General features: G+C 39.1%; 1 long non-coding RNA gene across 1 annotated transcript; it reads left to right on the top strand.

Moving 5' to 3' along the window:
- The first annotated feature begins 285 nt into the window (after positions 1 to 285).
- LOC119792900 lies at positions 286 to 8,241 on the top strand. Its single transcript, XR_005282039.1, has 3 exons — positions 286 to 433; positions 7,807 to 8,058; positions 8,134 to 8,241. It is a non-coding gene; the product is annotated as an uncharacterized LOC119792900 (long non-coding RNA).
- The last annotated feature ends 6,849 nt before the right edge of the window (positions 8,242 to 15,090 follow it).

Raw genomic sequence — 15,090 nt, 5'->3', positions numbered from 1 at the left:
GTGAAACATTCCAGTTTGGAAACATTCCAGTTTGGAAACATTCCAGTTTCTTTAAATTAATGAAAAGCTAATTTGATCATATCCCAAATTCTTCCAGATAAACTTTGGTTCCAAACTGTTCTTAAACTGTAATATGTTTTTCAACCATGTTCCTCTTCCTCTTTGTACAAAGTAGTTTAGTTTAGTTTAGTTGAAATTCACTAGTTGTAGTTGAGAGTGTTAAACTGAAATATGTTTGACTTTGAGCTGAATGATTTTTGTTAATAACCTTTTATCTTTTGAACAGAACTGCGATGTACTGTCCATGGTGTGCCCCGCCTCTCGCCCATTGACTGCTGAATATAGGCACCAACACCCCTCGCGACCCCACTCGGGATAAGCGTGCTAGAAAATGGATGGATTTTGAACAGAAGGCAGAACAAGCCAGTATCAGGTAATCAGTATACAGGTACGCTAGAATACTTCTCTGTCATGTTGGCTTTCAGGAATCTAACCCACATGCAGAACACTCAGAGGCTGGGAAAAAGTTCACAAGTTTATTGAAGCAATGATCACAAATAAAGTACACTGGTTCTGGGATAAACTGGGTCCGGGTCTGGTCACGACTGGTTTTCACTGCAGAGAGGTACAGATTAGTTAGCAGTCTTTCAGTGAATTTGCTGGTTGGGTGTTTACAGGTCTATACCTGATCAGAGATGAGCAGAGCGGTAGAAGGGGGGAACCAGGAGGGTCCAGAGACTGAAGGCAGGCAGAGGGCTAGGCAAAGGCAGGGCAGAGCAGATAATCTTACTGAGCAGGTTCAGAGCTTCTCTCTCAGCTCTTGCTGAGAGCGGGCAGGCAGGGTTCAGACTGAGTTGGATTTCCAGGGTTCTCCAGAGAACAGACAGCTTGGTTTTACACTTGAGGTTCGCTAAGCATAACTGGCAAACACTCTGGCGTCGGATTGTAGCTCTGCCCCTCCTTAAATGCTGGTTCCCTGATGAGCTCATGAGCCGCAGGTGTGGTGGTCACCTTCAGCCCCAGGATACCTAGAATGCCCTCTGCTGGAGAAAGGTGGACAGACCTCCAGATCCCAACATTCTCAAATAATTTGGCACCAATGACTGGTCTGAATTCTAGTTAAAGCTGCAGTCTGTAACATTGAGAAGAGAGCAGACTTCGACTGAAAATTTGAAGAAAAACAGGTTTCGCGCCACTCCCCCACCCTCTCTGCTTCACTCATGCCCCACCTCCAAGCCCCACCCCTCTCACAGCACCTGCGCGGCTACCGCATGCGACCACAAGCGTCCAAGCAGCGTACGCGGCATGGAGTGTGAACCGGTAAGAGCGATAACACTGACCTCCAAGCAGCTAGATATAAGATGCTGGTTATACCGAAGTTTGCCGTGTAAGTAGTTGTCGGCAGGGGCAGTAAGGGCAGTTTCTCTTTCACTGGTGGCTGTCGCTCCGCCATGACTTCCACGCGCGTCCTCCTGACTGCGGTAGCCGGGCGCTGCGGCAGGTTAAGGGGGGGGGGGATTGTGATTGACACTCCATCAGACGCTCCTCTGGCTGTGATTGGTTGTTTTGACTCGTCCCAAATTATTCTTTCCAGATTGAAATACAGGCAGTAGGCGGGACAAATAGAAGCAGTTTTTTTCACAGGTTACATATCACATGTACTGCTGTCTGGGCATAGGGACAGTTTTAGCCAATATGACAAAAAAGTGATTTTTAAAAACTTACAGACTTCAGCTTTAAATAGAGACTAAAGCAGCTGCAGCAGTGATAATGAGAGCTGGGAGAAGCTAAGAAGGTGTGTGAAATAAGTAATCAGACCAGGTATCTACGCCAAGATCATGACGTCGCAGTTATTACCAATATTGCTTACATTGAAAGATGAAATCCTTTCTTTCAAACATTCACCCAAAAAATTCAAAAAATATCCACTGGACTTGGTTTTCAAGATTTGAAGACGTTTCGCCACCTCTCCAGGAAGCTTTCTCAATTCAAATGTCTGGATTGAGAAAGCTTCCTGGAGAGGTGGCGAAACGTCTTCAAATCTTGAAAACCAAGTCCAGTGGATATTCTTTGAATTTTTACGGAATGACAATGACCTGGATGACTGAGAACCTTCATCAGCATATTCACCCAAAAATATTTTATTATCTCTACTTTATTATTTCTGACCTTTGAACCTTTAAATGATTGTCCCTCATCACCATTTTCAAGCAACCATGCAGTTTCATGTTACCCCCCCCCCTTAATTATATGCTAACTCAACCTGACCAGACTGTTTATCAAAAACCCCAGTCTTTTTTATTATATAGTTAAACATGGGTCATCATCATATTACTCATATCAATGTCATATCAGAAAACAATTTCAGTTAATTTCAAACCGAAAGTCATTTGCTACCTAAAGTTTTTTTAACCTATCAAAATCAATTTTGATTGATCTTAAAAGTGGAATTTACTCAATTTAAACAGAAGAAGCATAATTTCTTCCCTATGTCTGGTCTCAACACTTCAGTGCTTCTCAATCAAATTTTAGGATCCTTGTTAAACTGGGTGTGCACAGTTTTAGAGAGCAGAGGTTTTTTTGTTACTTTTAGACATTAAAATTAGTTTTACATACCCAATTGTTCTTCAGTGCCCCTTGCACGTCTGGATTTTCTGTTTTAGTTGACCGTAACTCAATCAAACTGAACAGGTCTTTAAAGCACCTCCAGAGCCCTCACTCAATCAGCCAACAAGTCCCCCTGCTAGCTGTGATTACACAAAAAAACATAAACACTGGCCAGTCAACCAACTCACATAAAATACACAGACAATTGCTCAATCCTGGGAATAGGTGGGTTTTTAAGGGATCTTTTACAAAAAGCGTAGAGCCCCTTCTCAACTCAATATTCCCCTTCGGCACACTTTTTTTCATTTTTCCTTAAGGGAGCAAAAACTCGAAAAGCACAAACCTAAAATTATCCAGAATCAACCATATTTCTCACCTTTTTTTGTTCCTTCTTAAGGAGCGAACTGGAAAAGCACAAACCTTCAATGTGCTGCATCCCTTCGGCTAACCTTTTTTCTTTTTTCCTTAAGGGACTGACAGGAAAAGCACAAACCTAAACTTAGCAGGAAGTTGTGCGTCTCTGTTTCAGGAAGACCTTTTTCGTGTCTGCAAGCAGACAGGGGAAAAAAAAGTTTCTTTTTTTTCTGCCTGCAGAAACGGTTGGGCTTTCCAGCCAACAACTCCCCTACTTCACAGTTATTTTGTAAAGGCTTGCATAGACCTTCTCAGACTTATAACTGTTATGCATACAGGTAATACATTTTCTTCTACATGTACGTGAGAAAGAAAAAATCCACTATGAGCAAGTTTTCTTCCTTCAAATGTATAAAAATCCTCTCACTTTAGATCCAACAACATAGCAAAAATGCTTCAGGGTCAAACACTGAACCCGGCGAACCCCAGGCCCAACAGGCTCGCCTCAAAGATTTACCATAAAGTAAACCACAAAAATATTGTGTGTCCGTGCAGTTTAAAACACAAACACATTTAAAATAAGGCTAGTACCTGACATTTTTTAGGAGGTCCTGAGGTACAGAGGTTAGCCAACTAAGGATGCCCCACCTGACAAGCGTTTGTTTTTCTCTATATTAAAACTCATAAAAACAGTAACTTCAAGTTATATATCCTAATAAAGGAAATATAGAAAAATACATGAATTATCAATAAAAAAACACCTTTTTTGGCTTTGGCTTTGCTTTATGGAACAGGGCGAGACTGCCTTTCCTTGGAAACAGTAATGAAGGGGATCCTCCCTTCAAGTGAAATGTCATGTTTAAATGTTCATCGCTTCAGAGCACAAGATTGTACCCTGACTTGTTTGTGCATTCCCAAAGCATGATAGTTTAGAGTTCCTTAAACTGTCGACTCCATCTCTATCTAAAGTGTGCAGCCAGTGTCCATTGAACATTTTCTCCATGAAAGGCGCTCCAATGTAGAAAAGACTGTTTTAACATTTTCACAACCAGAATATATTCTGTTTATGATAGTCTGCATATCTGGAACCCTGACCAGATCCAAAAATGCAGGATATGTTTTTATCTTATTAAGCTATCATTAGGGTGGCCAGATGTCCGGCTTTAGGCCGGACAGTCTGCACTGTTCATTGTATTTGTCCTCCTTTATGAGGCACTAGGCTCGTAGAGCAGATTTATTTTATTTATTTATTTTTTGCTGGGCTGCAGCACAATATCCACTCATCAAAAATGCATCACTGTCTGATCTAACAGATGATTGGCTAAGAGTGATGGCGTGTCAGATAAAGATCTGTTGTCATTGGTTACATAAGTAAACAAGGATCAGAATTACTGATGCTAGGTATTAAAGTTAGCGTCCTGTAAAAACCAGGACGTCGTTTAACCCAGAATGGAGAAAAAAAACGAGAATTTATGACCAAAGGTAGTGGAGATTCATTCCATGGTTTTTGCCACTTTGTCGATGCGATGTGGGCGTAAGCAGTGGAGGAAAAGCTGCAATTGAACGGCGTGCGAGTACGGATTAACATAAAAGTAATAAACGTGCAGCAGCAAACTCTTCAATGTTTGCTTTTACATTAAGTTTTGTCGCCCCTGGATGCTAAAATAACTTGTGCAGAGCTGCAAGGTGGACTATACTATAAAACATCACTAGTCCTACGAAAGTGTAGACTGTGATGTGAAAGTGGATTTTAGTGATTGGCCCATAGCTAAAGGGATGATCATACAGACAGGTCTGCTGCACACACAGACACTTAACATAGGTTCCTAAAAGACTGAGACTCTTAAAAACAAAGCTATACTTTTAGAGCAGTTGAATGTATGTTTTCTACAATCTCCTTTTGTTGTTTAACAAATATATTAGGCTATTTTATTATGAATGTTTCTTGTTAAAAATATATTTATTTATTTTTTTTATTTAAGTCCACACATCTTATGCTTTGTGGTATTCTGCACTTTAAAGATTCATCTCAGTGGTCACTTTTTAAACACCACAATGTATTAAATAAATACAAATGCTGGGAACCAATTCTTTTTTACATCTCTTTAATATTTTGTTCTATTCAGCCACACAAGCATCCTCTTTAAACTATTAAGAATTGTACTATAAATGTGACTTTACCCGATTCTTATGTACACCTTTTTATTTATTTATTCATTTTTTGATATGCCGCATAATTGTCCTCCTTTTTGGTGCTATAGAAATGGCCTAATGACTAAATGTGAGATTAAATGTGTAATTTAGGCTGGAACTTATTGGCTTATTGAAAAGAACAACCCGTTGTTTTTCAAACCATGTCTGTGCCTATTGGCCAACGCTCTGACCAATTAGCGCAACTGACTGTGACATAGGAAGCGCGACAGAAAGCTGGTGGGGGAGTGTAAACAAACAGCCCGTCAGTAAAACGGCAAATACGTCCTTCTTAAAAATGAATGAGCGTAGAGCATCTTCCTGCTCACGTTTCAACCTAAACCCCAAGTCTAATCCTTCCGGAACTGATTCCAAAGCTGAGTCAAACGAGAACTGTTCAATAGTTGTTGCTATCTTCCTTGTTGTGCTTTCTCCAGCGTTGCACAGCTTTTCCCTCAAAACCCCGCCCACTTTGCATCCAAAAATTCAAAACACATCTCCCCGTTGTGATTGGCCTGCCATTTCTGGGGCCTGGGGCATTGAACGAGGCTAGACCAATCACAGGCAAAAATTATTTTGTGTGGGGCTAGTTTACTAGGCCAGATGTTTTATTGATTACAGCTGAAGTAAATTCATGTGTTCTCATTATTATTACTTATGTGTGGTTAACCATCCCTATCAATTTGAATCAGCTTGCAGTTAAAAATGGCGAAGTTTTAGATTCTGGGCCATGATATTGATGTGCCAGAAGCACAGTTTACTCATTAAGTCATCATAAATATTGTTTATATTGAAAGATGTCATCCTTTCTTTCAAACATTCCCCTAAAAGTTGTTCTCATTTCTCCTAAATTTCAGTTTGTTATCTCTACTTTATTATTTCTGACCTTTGAACTTTTAGATGATTGTCTCTCATCACCATTTTCAAGCAATGTGAAAATGTGGTTTCAGGTTGTCAACCACATTAATTATATTCAACTGAATTCAGTTTATTTATATAGCGCCAATTCAAAACACATGTCATCTCAAGACACTTTACAGTTCAACCAGATCATCCAGTCAGATTGATTCAAAGTTTTCTATCTAAGGAAAACCAGTTGATTGCATCGACTCATTGAGTCGAATGCAATCCCTCACACTAAGCATGCTTGTAGCGACAGTGGAGAGGAAAAACTCCCTTTTAACAGGAAGAAATCTCCAGCAGAACCAGACTCAGTGTGAGCGGCCATCTGCTGAGGCCCACTGGGGTTCAAAGAGACAGAAGCAGAGACACAAAAGCAGCTGCAAAAAGGGCGGCCCGTCCAGGAAACACACAGCCAGGCAGACGAGCTCCGAGCCATCTCCCATGTCAGAGGATGAAGAGAGCACATCCAGCCAGTCACAGTCAGAGAAACAGGACTACACTGGAAAACAGGCCAAGCTCCAACATCTATAAACAAAGGTGTTGATGGCAGCAGCACAGCTGATATTTCTCTCCAGGATGGAGTCACAGCCAAACAGGAACAGACCAGATGAAGCTACTATGAGAAAAAGCAACTACTACTAGATAAAGCAACTATACTAACTCAAACTGACCAGACTGTTTATTCAAAAAAAAAAGCAGTGATGTTATATATAGTAAAGATATAGTGATATAGTCAAACATCTATAAGTAATCAGTCACTTCAATAGTTTAAGAATACCCCACCCCATTGTGTATAGTAAATCTCGTCAGTTCATTTATGCTTTGCATCCGGGTCCTAATGGATGACACTCCATCACCCCATCATTGCCAATGGCCTGTTCTGTGCCTTCCTGTGTGAGACAGAGGGCATCCTGTCATTCTCCTTAGTATATCAGCAGCTGCACACCATTCCTCCTGATGAAGTCCAGGTGTAAAATCAGTCTCTGTCCCCTCTGCAATGCAATCCTTCCTGTGGCTCAAGGAAGAAAGTGTCCAATGTCTCTCCAAACAAAGTCAATAGTTCATTTTGTCTGACACAAATATTGTCCTTCCACAGTGTAACTGACAATATTATAATATCTTCTTTTTTTATGAAGCGTAAGTTGTTAGTAAACAAACAAAAAAGACAAAAAATACAAACAAAAACAACAAAAAAATGTGTTGGGATATATTGCCACAATGGAGCCCAAATCAAATGGATGAACCGTCTAAAACCATCCCCTTTTCCTTTTTCACAAAGAACACAAAATATTCTCAGGAAAGTTCTGAAACTTTTGGCCGTAGGGGCGGTCAGCTCACGCATGGACCAATCAGCTGATTGAGGAGGCTGATACTTCATTAATGAGGTGCTGCGCTGGGCGAGTGACAGGTGGTCAGCGATTTAAATTAATGCTGACTTTAATCTGTGTTGGTTATAAGAGCTCTGGCTCGTTGGTTGAAATAAGTGTGCTGTGAAAGCTGCAAGTGATATTTCTTTCTTCTTCTCTTTCCTATCCTGTTTTCTATTAGGATTCCAGTTTGTGTTGGTTGTTTTTGTGTTTTCTTTTGTTCTCCCTTTGCACCACTAACCACTGAGCAGCGGGCTGTCAATACCTCGACGCCAGAGTGTTTGCCAATATTAGGTACTCTAGCCAAACTGAGATTAACTGAGTCTAATTATTGCTTTGTCTCTCTCTGAGCCTAAGCTTTGCCTTTATCTTTGTTCTCCTGTAGGATGCCTTCCTGATCCACTGGATAAGCCTGGACCTTCTACCCCGCCTGGAAGGAATTATTTGAGTCCCACTGAGCAAGGGGAAACCTCTACCAGATCCGTTCAAGTCTGCTTCAGAAAAACCCGGTGACAGTCCGCTCCATTGCTCCTCTGGACCCAACGCTAGTCTGCCTGTCCGCCCTCCAACAAGTTCATTCATATCTGGACAAAACTCCACAAACTGGATCCTAAGGAAAACCAAGAGCCCCTCAAATGTGAGTCCCATTCCTGCATATTACAAGTCATATTTCCTACGGGCCTTGAACTGATCATTGTGATCTCCCCTTCAGAGTTTCCGGTTCCGGTTCACCAGTCCGCTGAGGTTCAACTGAGTTTACCCTGCTGTATAACCTCTCACTCTGTTTTTGTTAACCTACAAATAAACCAGTTAACTTTTACCTTTTCATCACATGAAGAGGGAGGTCTCTCATACAATTATTTTTGCCTGTGATTGGTCTGATTCTATTGTATGACATTTAAATTCATCAAACAGATCAGTCTAATCTATGATATTATTTGAACCCTATTTTAAATATTACATATCCAGTTGTTTGTTTCATTCCCTCTTATTTGTTCAAAGAATTAAATTCAATTCTAACTCTTATCATTCAACTGTTCTGTTATCATTCATCCGAACCCTGTTACAGTCAACCTATTTACTTGCTACACTGTTATACTTTTTCTTATAAAGAACACATATAGACTGTTTGCTGAGGACAAGTAGAAAACATTAAATCAGTATCTAATGTTTATGTAATGTGTATTTTCAGCTACACAGTAAACTCCACAGCATTAAATATTTAGTGTCAAAGTACATTGACTGTTTTAGAGTAATTACAACAGCTTGAGTAAAATATAGTACTATTTATTTTCATTCTTGTAAATATTGTTAAACCTATGAACTATTCTTTACAAACCCATTGAGCTTTGCGTTTTAAGTTTTTACTGAAATTCTCATAACTATGCATCTACATGTGAAGAATGTGTTTCAAATAAAATGTCTGCATTTGCAAAGAAACTTAAGATATTAGGTGTGTAAGACAGGTTTAACACAGTTTGTTAAATTTTGACAATAGTTATATTATTTATTGTTCTTAGTTTCCCACCCTGGATTAGGTTAATTCAACATGATTCTTTATAGATGCATGTTTCAGCAAATATGGTAGCAAGATTTGAAAGAAAAAAGTGTGGCCTGGCGTCACGTTTTGCAAAATTTAAAGGAAACTTAAGTTGTTGATTTCATGATTCACTTTTCTCTAGATTTCGTGAAAATGGTCAAGTCCTGAGTATTACAAACAGAACAAGCTATCTAGAATTTTCCCAACCTGGAGTTTCTGATAGTAGCTTTTTTTCCAAGGAATTTTTTATGCTTTTCATGTATCTCATTATTATTAACTGTTATTTCTTAAACACCACCTTTCAAAGTGTCTTTTCTTGTGGTGCATGGTTTCTTGGCTTTAGAAATTCCCCTTGTCTGTGATAAAGAATGATATAAATAAAGATCAAGTGACATATATCTATATATATGAGCAGAGTTTTTATTCATTTAATTATTCACTGATTAAATTTTCACACAAGCTTACAGTATCTGAGCCAGTCTGATGGGGCTGCAGCCTGACCCAGAGACAACAGGCAAATTCTAGTCTAGATCAACATCAAGACACACAGTAGCAGGACTGATAACCTTGTAGATTGTCAAACAGACCATTAGACAGAGGCTGTTTCAAACATTATGTAAGAATATACTATAGTTTCTTAGACATTTATATGCATTTAAGGTTTTTTTTTTTTTTTTTTTTTCACTGAAGTGATAATATATTGCTCATCTGTAATTTCCTTCTTGGATTATTAAAGTATGTCTGATTCTGATAGGTTATAAATGATTTTAATTAAAACTGAATATTTTACTAATTATAAAATGATTGACTCCATGTGAAGACAGGCCAAAACTTAATCATGATCCCATATTTCTTAAATGGCTTTACATAAAAACACACGTGAATTTGCAAAAAAACAGCAAATTTAGTCATATTTTCATACCTAGGACAGTTTTTGGTAATTTACATTCATTTGAAAGATCTCATCCAGTAGACTATTGCATTTATTTTAAAATAAAGTAAAAATAAGAAAATACAGCAGGGTAACAATATTGTATTCATTGTTTTAATTCGACCTCTGTATGTTGATGACATAACAAGACATGAAGCAATCTAATAAATTTGCTTTTTTTAAATATTGTTTTCAGCACATCAACTAAGCAATTGGTTCTGTTGTTGCTTCCAATCCCATCTGTGCAATCTTTTACATGTCTGATGGCTGTTTGAGGCATTCAACCATCCTAAAGTTGAAAAATTGAGGTTCTTTATCAGAGGCTCCAAGAATTTATGTCATACTACATGGGATCTCCTCTTACAGTATTTTGACTGTTTAAATCTTCAAGATACAGAAAATGACTAAATGTCTAACCTTTAAAAAAAAATATTTTTCTTTTTTTTTAGGTTTGGCCTGTGGGTGAGGTGGGTTTTGACAGATTAGTTTTGACAAGCAGGAAAACAAGCTGATTGCATCACCTCATTGATTCTTCAGCAATCCCTCACACGCAGCATGCTTGTAGCGACTGTGGAGAGGAAAAACTACATTTTAACAGGAAGAAACCTCCAGCAGAACCAAGCTCAGTGTGAGCGGCCATCTGCTGAGGCCGACTGGGGTTCAAGGAGACAGAAGCAGAGACACAAAAAGAAGCAGAGATACAAAGGTAATTGTAAACCGGCACCACAGGCGGCCCCGTTCAGGAAACACACAGCTGGGCAGACCAGCTCCGAGCAAGCTTACATGTCAAAGGATTAAAGAGAGCACATCCTGTAAGTCACAGTCAGAGAAACAGGACTACCATGAAAAACAGGTTATAAACAAGGGTGTTGATGGCAGCAGCAAAGCTGATGTTTCTTCCAGGATGGAGTCACAGCCAAACAGGAACAGACAAGATGAAACTACTATGAGAAAAAGCAGAGAGAGCAGAACGTTAGAGATTGAACTAACAAGTTATGCATAATGGGAGAATAGAGACCAAATGAAGCAGAATGATTAAATGCGAGTCCCTATGTCCTCCGGCAGTCTAAGCCTACAGCAGCATGACTATAGAGATAGCTCAGGATAACCTGAGCCACTCTAACTATAAGCTTTATCAAAAAGGAAAGTTTTAAGCCTAGCCTTAAAAGTAGACAGGGTGTCTGCCTCACGGACTAAAACTGGTAGTTGGTTCCACAGGAGAGGAGCCTGATAACTAAAAGATCTGCCTCCCATTCTACTTTTAGAAATTCTAGGAACCACTAGTAAACCTGCAGATTGAGAGCGAAGTGCTCTGTTAGGAACATAAGGAACAATCAGATCTCTGATATCAGATGGAGCTTGGCCATTTAAGGCTTTATATGTGAGAAGGAGGATTTTAAATTCTATTCTGGATTTAACAGGAAGCCAATGAAGAGAAGCCAGGATAGGAGAGATATGATCTCTTTTTTTCATTTTCATCAGAACTCTGGCTGCAGCATTTTGGATCAGCTGAAGGCTTTTAACTACAGTTTGTGGACTTCCTGATAGTAAAGAATTACAATAGTCCAGCCTTGAAGTAACAAATGCATGGACTAGGTCCATAAATAGATCTTCCAGAAATATCTTTCTTTAGAAATTGCTAGGATTGCTGAGCAGTATGAAGGAAGACGTTGATTGATTTGGACATGGTTTCTGGTGCATTTATATCACATGTTAGCTGAAGAGATCCAACCTTATGCTTTTGAGCCAGACTTTGATTTTAATAACCTCTGATCCCTGATTAAAGCTGCAGTGGATGGAGAAGCTGAATCAAACTGCAATGATGAGAATGATAGAAAAAACTTGAACTGCTGCTAATTACTACTGCTAGAAAATGGAACTTGATCATCTTCTGTGTGAATTACGTCCAAAAATATAGCCTGTGTTATCACTATAGAGATGCGATTTCCCAGTACATGATGTACTTTAATCAGAATATATGTTCTCTCGAAAGTTGAGCTGAAAAGTTGCCATTATTGAAACCAGACAACAGGTTTCTTTAAATAGTTTGATTAAAAACATGGACATTTTCTCATCAATCTTTTTCATGTGCTTTATTGTTGCCAAATTATTGCACTGCTCTTACATCCATACTTACGGTATATGTAGACATGTAACCCCATACTTCCCACCTGCCTCGCGTTCCCTTGCATTAAATGGAGGTTCATAGTAAAAGCATTTATGTAACTTATCTCAATAAGTATAACTATTTGCTAAATCTGAATTTTAAGCCTATATGAAAAGTGAAAAGCCCTTTGGGAAACTCCTCCAACTCCCATTGTCATTGTGACACAGCACACACAAGTGAACACTGCACACCATGAAGTTGCATTTATGCCTCACACGTGCAAGGGGGCAGCCCTCAATGGCACCCCAAGGGAGCAGTGTGGCAGGACGGTACCATGCTCAGGTTACCTCAGTCATGGAGGAGGATGGGGGAGAGCGCTTGTTAATTACTCCACCCACCAACCTGGCAGGTCGGGAGTCGAACCGGTAACCTTTGGGATCCAAGTCTGACACCGTAACCGCTCACCACGACTGCCCTATTCATTCTAACACAGATTCAAGCTTAGAACATTACTTTAGACTAATAGGAAAAAATAATTAATATAGAAACATGTTTTTATGCTTACTTTAGTGTTGTTATTTTAAAAAGTTACTTTTAACCTGACAATTGAGCCTAATTGAAATGCATATTCTGATTAATTGAAAATTAATATAAGCTCCTGTTGAATAGTTATTTCAACTAAATATACTTATAGAGTGGGTACTCAGACCCCTTTAAAATGTTCATTCTTTGTTTCATTTTAGCCATTTGTTAAAATCAATAAAATTCATTTTATTTCTCATTAATGTACACTCAGCACCCCATGTTGACAGAAAAAAAGACAAAAATGTAAAAAAATCTTTGCCAATTTATTAAAAAAGAAAAACTGAAATACCAGATCGTCATAAGCATCCAGACCCTTTGCTGATTAATGAGTAGAAGCACCTTTTTGAGCTAGTGCATTTATGAGTCTTCCTGGGAATAATGCAAAAAGTTTTTCACACCTGGATCCTCTGCCATTCTTCCTTGCAGATCCTCTCCATTTCTGTCAGGTTGGATGGTCAGCGCTGGAGGACGGCCATTTTCAGGTCTCTACAGAGAAGCTCATTTAGGTTTAGATCAGGGCTCTGGCTGGGCCAGTTAAGAATGGTCACAGAGTTGTTTCCAAGCCACTCCTTTATTATTTTAGCTGTGTGTTTAGGGTCATTGTCTTATGATGCTGCCATGTTTCACTGTTGGGGTTTTATTGGGCAGGTGATTAGCAGTGCCTGGTTTTCTCCACACATACGGCTTAGAATTAACGCCAAAAAGTTTAATCTTGGTCTCATCAGACCAGAGAATCTTCTCATATTCTGGGTGTCCTTCATGTGTCTTTTGGCAAACTCTATGCAGGTTTTCATATGTCTTGCACTGAGGAGAGGCTTCCGTCGGGCCGCTCTCTGCCATAAAGCCCCAACTGGTGAATGGCTACAGGCATAGTTGACTTTGTGGAACTTTCTCCCATCTCCCTGCTGCATCTCTGGAGCTCAGTCACAGTGATCTTTGGGTTCATCCTTACCTCTCTAATGAAGGCTCCTGTTCTACGACTGCTCAGTTTGGCTGGATGGCCAGGTCTAGGAAAAGTTCTGGTCTTCCCAAACTTCTTCCATTTAAGGATTGATGAGGCCACTGAGCTCTGAGGAACGTTGAATGCTGTAGAAATTATCTTGTAAACTTGGCCAGATCTCTACCTTGCCACAATTCTGTCTCTGAGCTCCTTGGGTAGTTCCTTCAACCTCATGATTCTCGTTTGCTCTGACATGCACTGTGAGCTGTAAGGTCTTATATAGACAGGTGTGTGTCTTTCCTAATCAAGACCAACCAATTTAATTAAACACAGTTAGACTCCAATAAAGGGGCAAAGCCATCTTAAGGAGGTTCAGAAGACATGGACAGCATGTGAGTTAAATTTGAGTGTCACAGCAAAGGGTCTGCATACTTATGACCATTTGATATTTCAGTTTTTCTTTTTTAATAAATTTGCAAAAAAATGTAAGTTTTTCTCTGTTAATATGGGGCACTTTTAAATAGGGAAGTCTGTTAAACCCTTATAATACGTGCCAGTTGTTTGTAAGAACTAATGTTTTACCAAGTAGTTTATTTAATTAGGACAGTTCCTCTATTCAGCTATAGCTATCATCTTCATTACGTGGCAAAGATTTGGGGATGGAATGAGAGCAGTGTCCTTGATCTAATAATATAGTGTAATATTTTAATATAGCTGGAGCCATGGATGTCTCCTCACTGCAAACGTGTATGATGTAATGATGTGATGATGCAGCAGACTGGAAATGTATAAAATGCTTCTTTAACTGTGAATCGGGGCCACTTTAATGAGAGGTTAGCCCTGTTGGTAAGCAGCTTCTCTAAGCAGCTTCTCTGATCTAATTTAGTAAATATTAGTATAATTTAATATATATAGGTTATGAAGTTTTATTTAAAGAGTTTGTCCCGAGTGATCTCTTTTCAGGAAAAAGAACCAGAGAGAGAAAGTTTCAAGGTTTTAAAAACAGAGCTTTCCATAACAAGGGAATGAACTGTCACCACATAGTCTACTTTCTAATTAATTCTACATCAGGAAAAGGCTAAAGCAGTTTCCTTCATCCCCTGCTGCAACAATTATTGCGGACTGTCATCACCAGACACAGTGGAACGTCAGATGGCGTCAGCGTTGGTGCACCTTGAAAAGGTCTCCCTGGTAAGCGACAAAATTTGTCAGTATGAAAAGATGGAAACCTCTTAAGTTCAAAACATCTAGGGCCCTGCCCTAGCTTACCTTTAGCAAGTAACTTCACAAAGTTCAAAAACTGATCCAAAAATAAGTTTAAATATCCCTGAAATGAACCTATTTGTTCTTATGTTGCGCAGGTGAATGAGAGAATCTGACAATTAGATATTATGCAATTAAAATAAGATATTGTTTGCCATGCATATGTCAATAAGCTGTGTATTTTTTCTAATTTTCAACTTCAATCGATTTAATTTTCAATTTCAATCAATTCAATTTCAGTGGCAAATTGTCTTACTTGCTCCTTAAACCAAGGGAAAATACATAATTTAATATTTGCAGTGA

The sequence above is a fragment of the Cyprinodon tularosa genome, unplaced genomic scaffold, assembly GCF_016077235.1.
Source record: "Cyprinodon tularosa strain WSP-4 unplaced genomic scaffold, ASM1607723v1 ctg433, whole genome shotgun sequence".
NCBI classification, from domain to species: Eukaryota; Metazoa; Chordata; class Actinopteri; order Cyprinodontiformes; family Cyprinodontidae; genus Cyprinodon; species Cyprinodon tularosa.
Note: the sequence above shows the minus strand (reverse complement) of the source record. Positions and strands in the feature narration are given on the sequence as shown.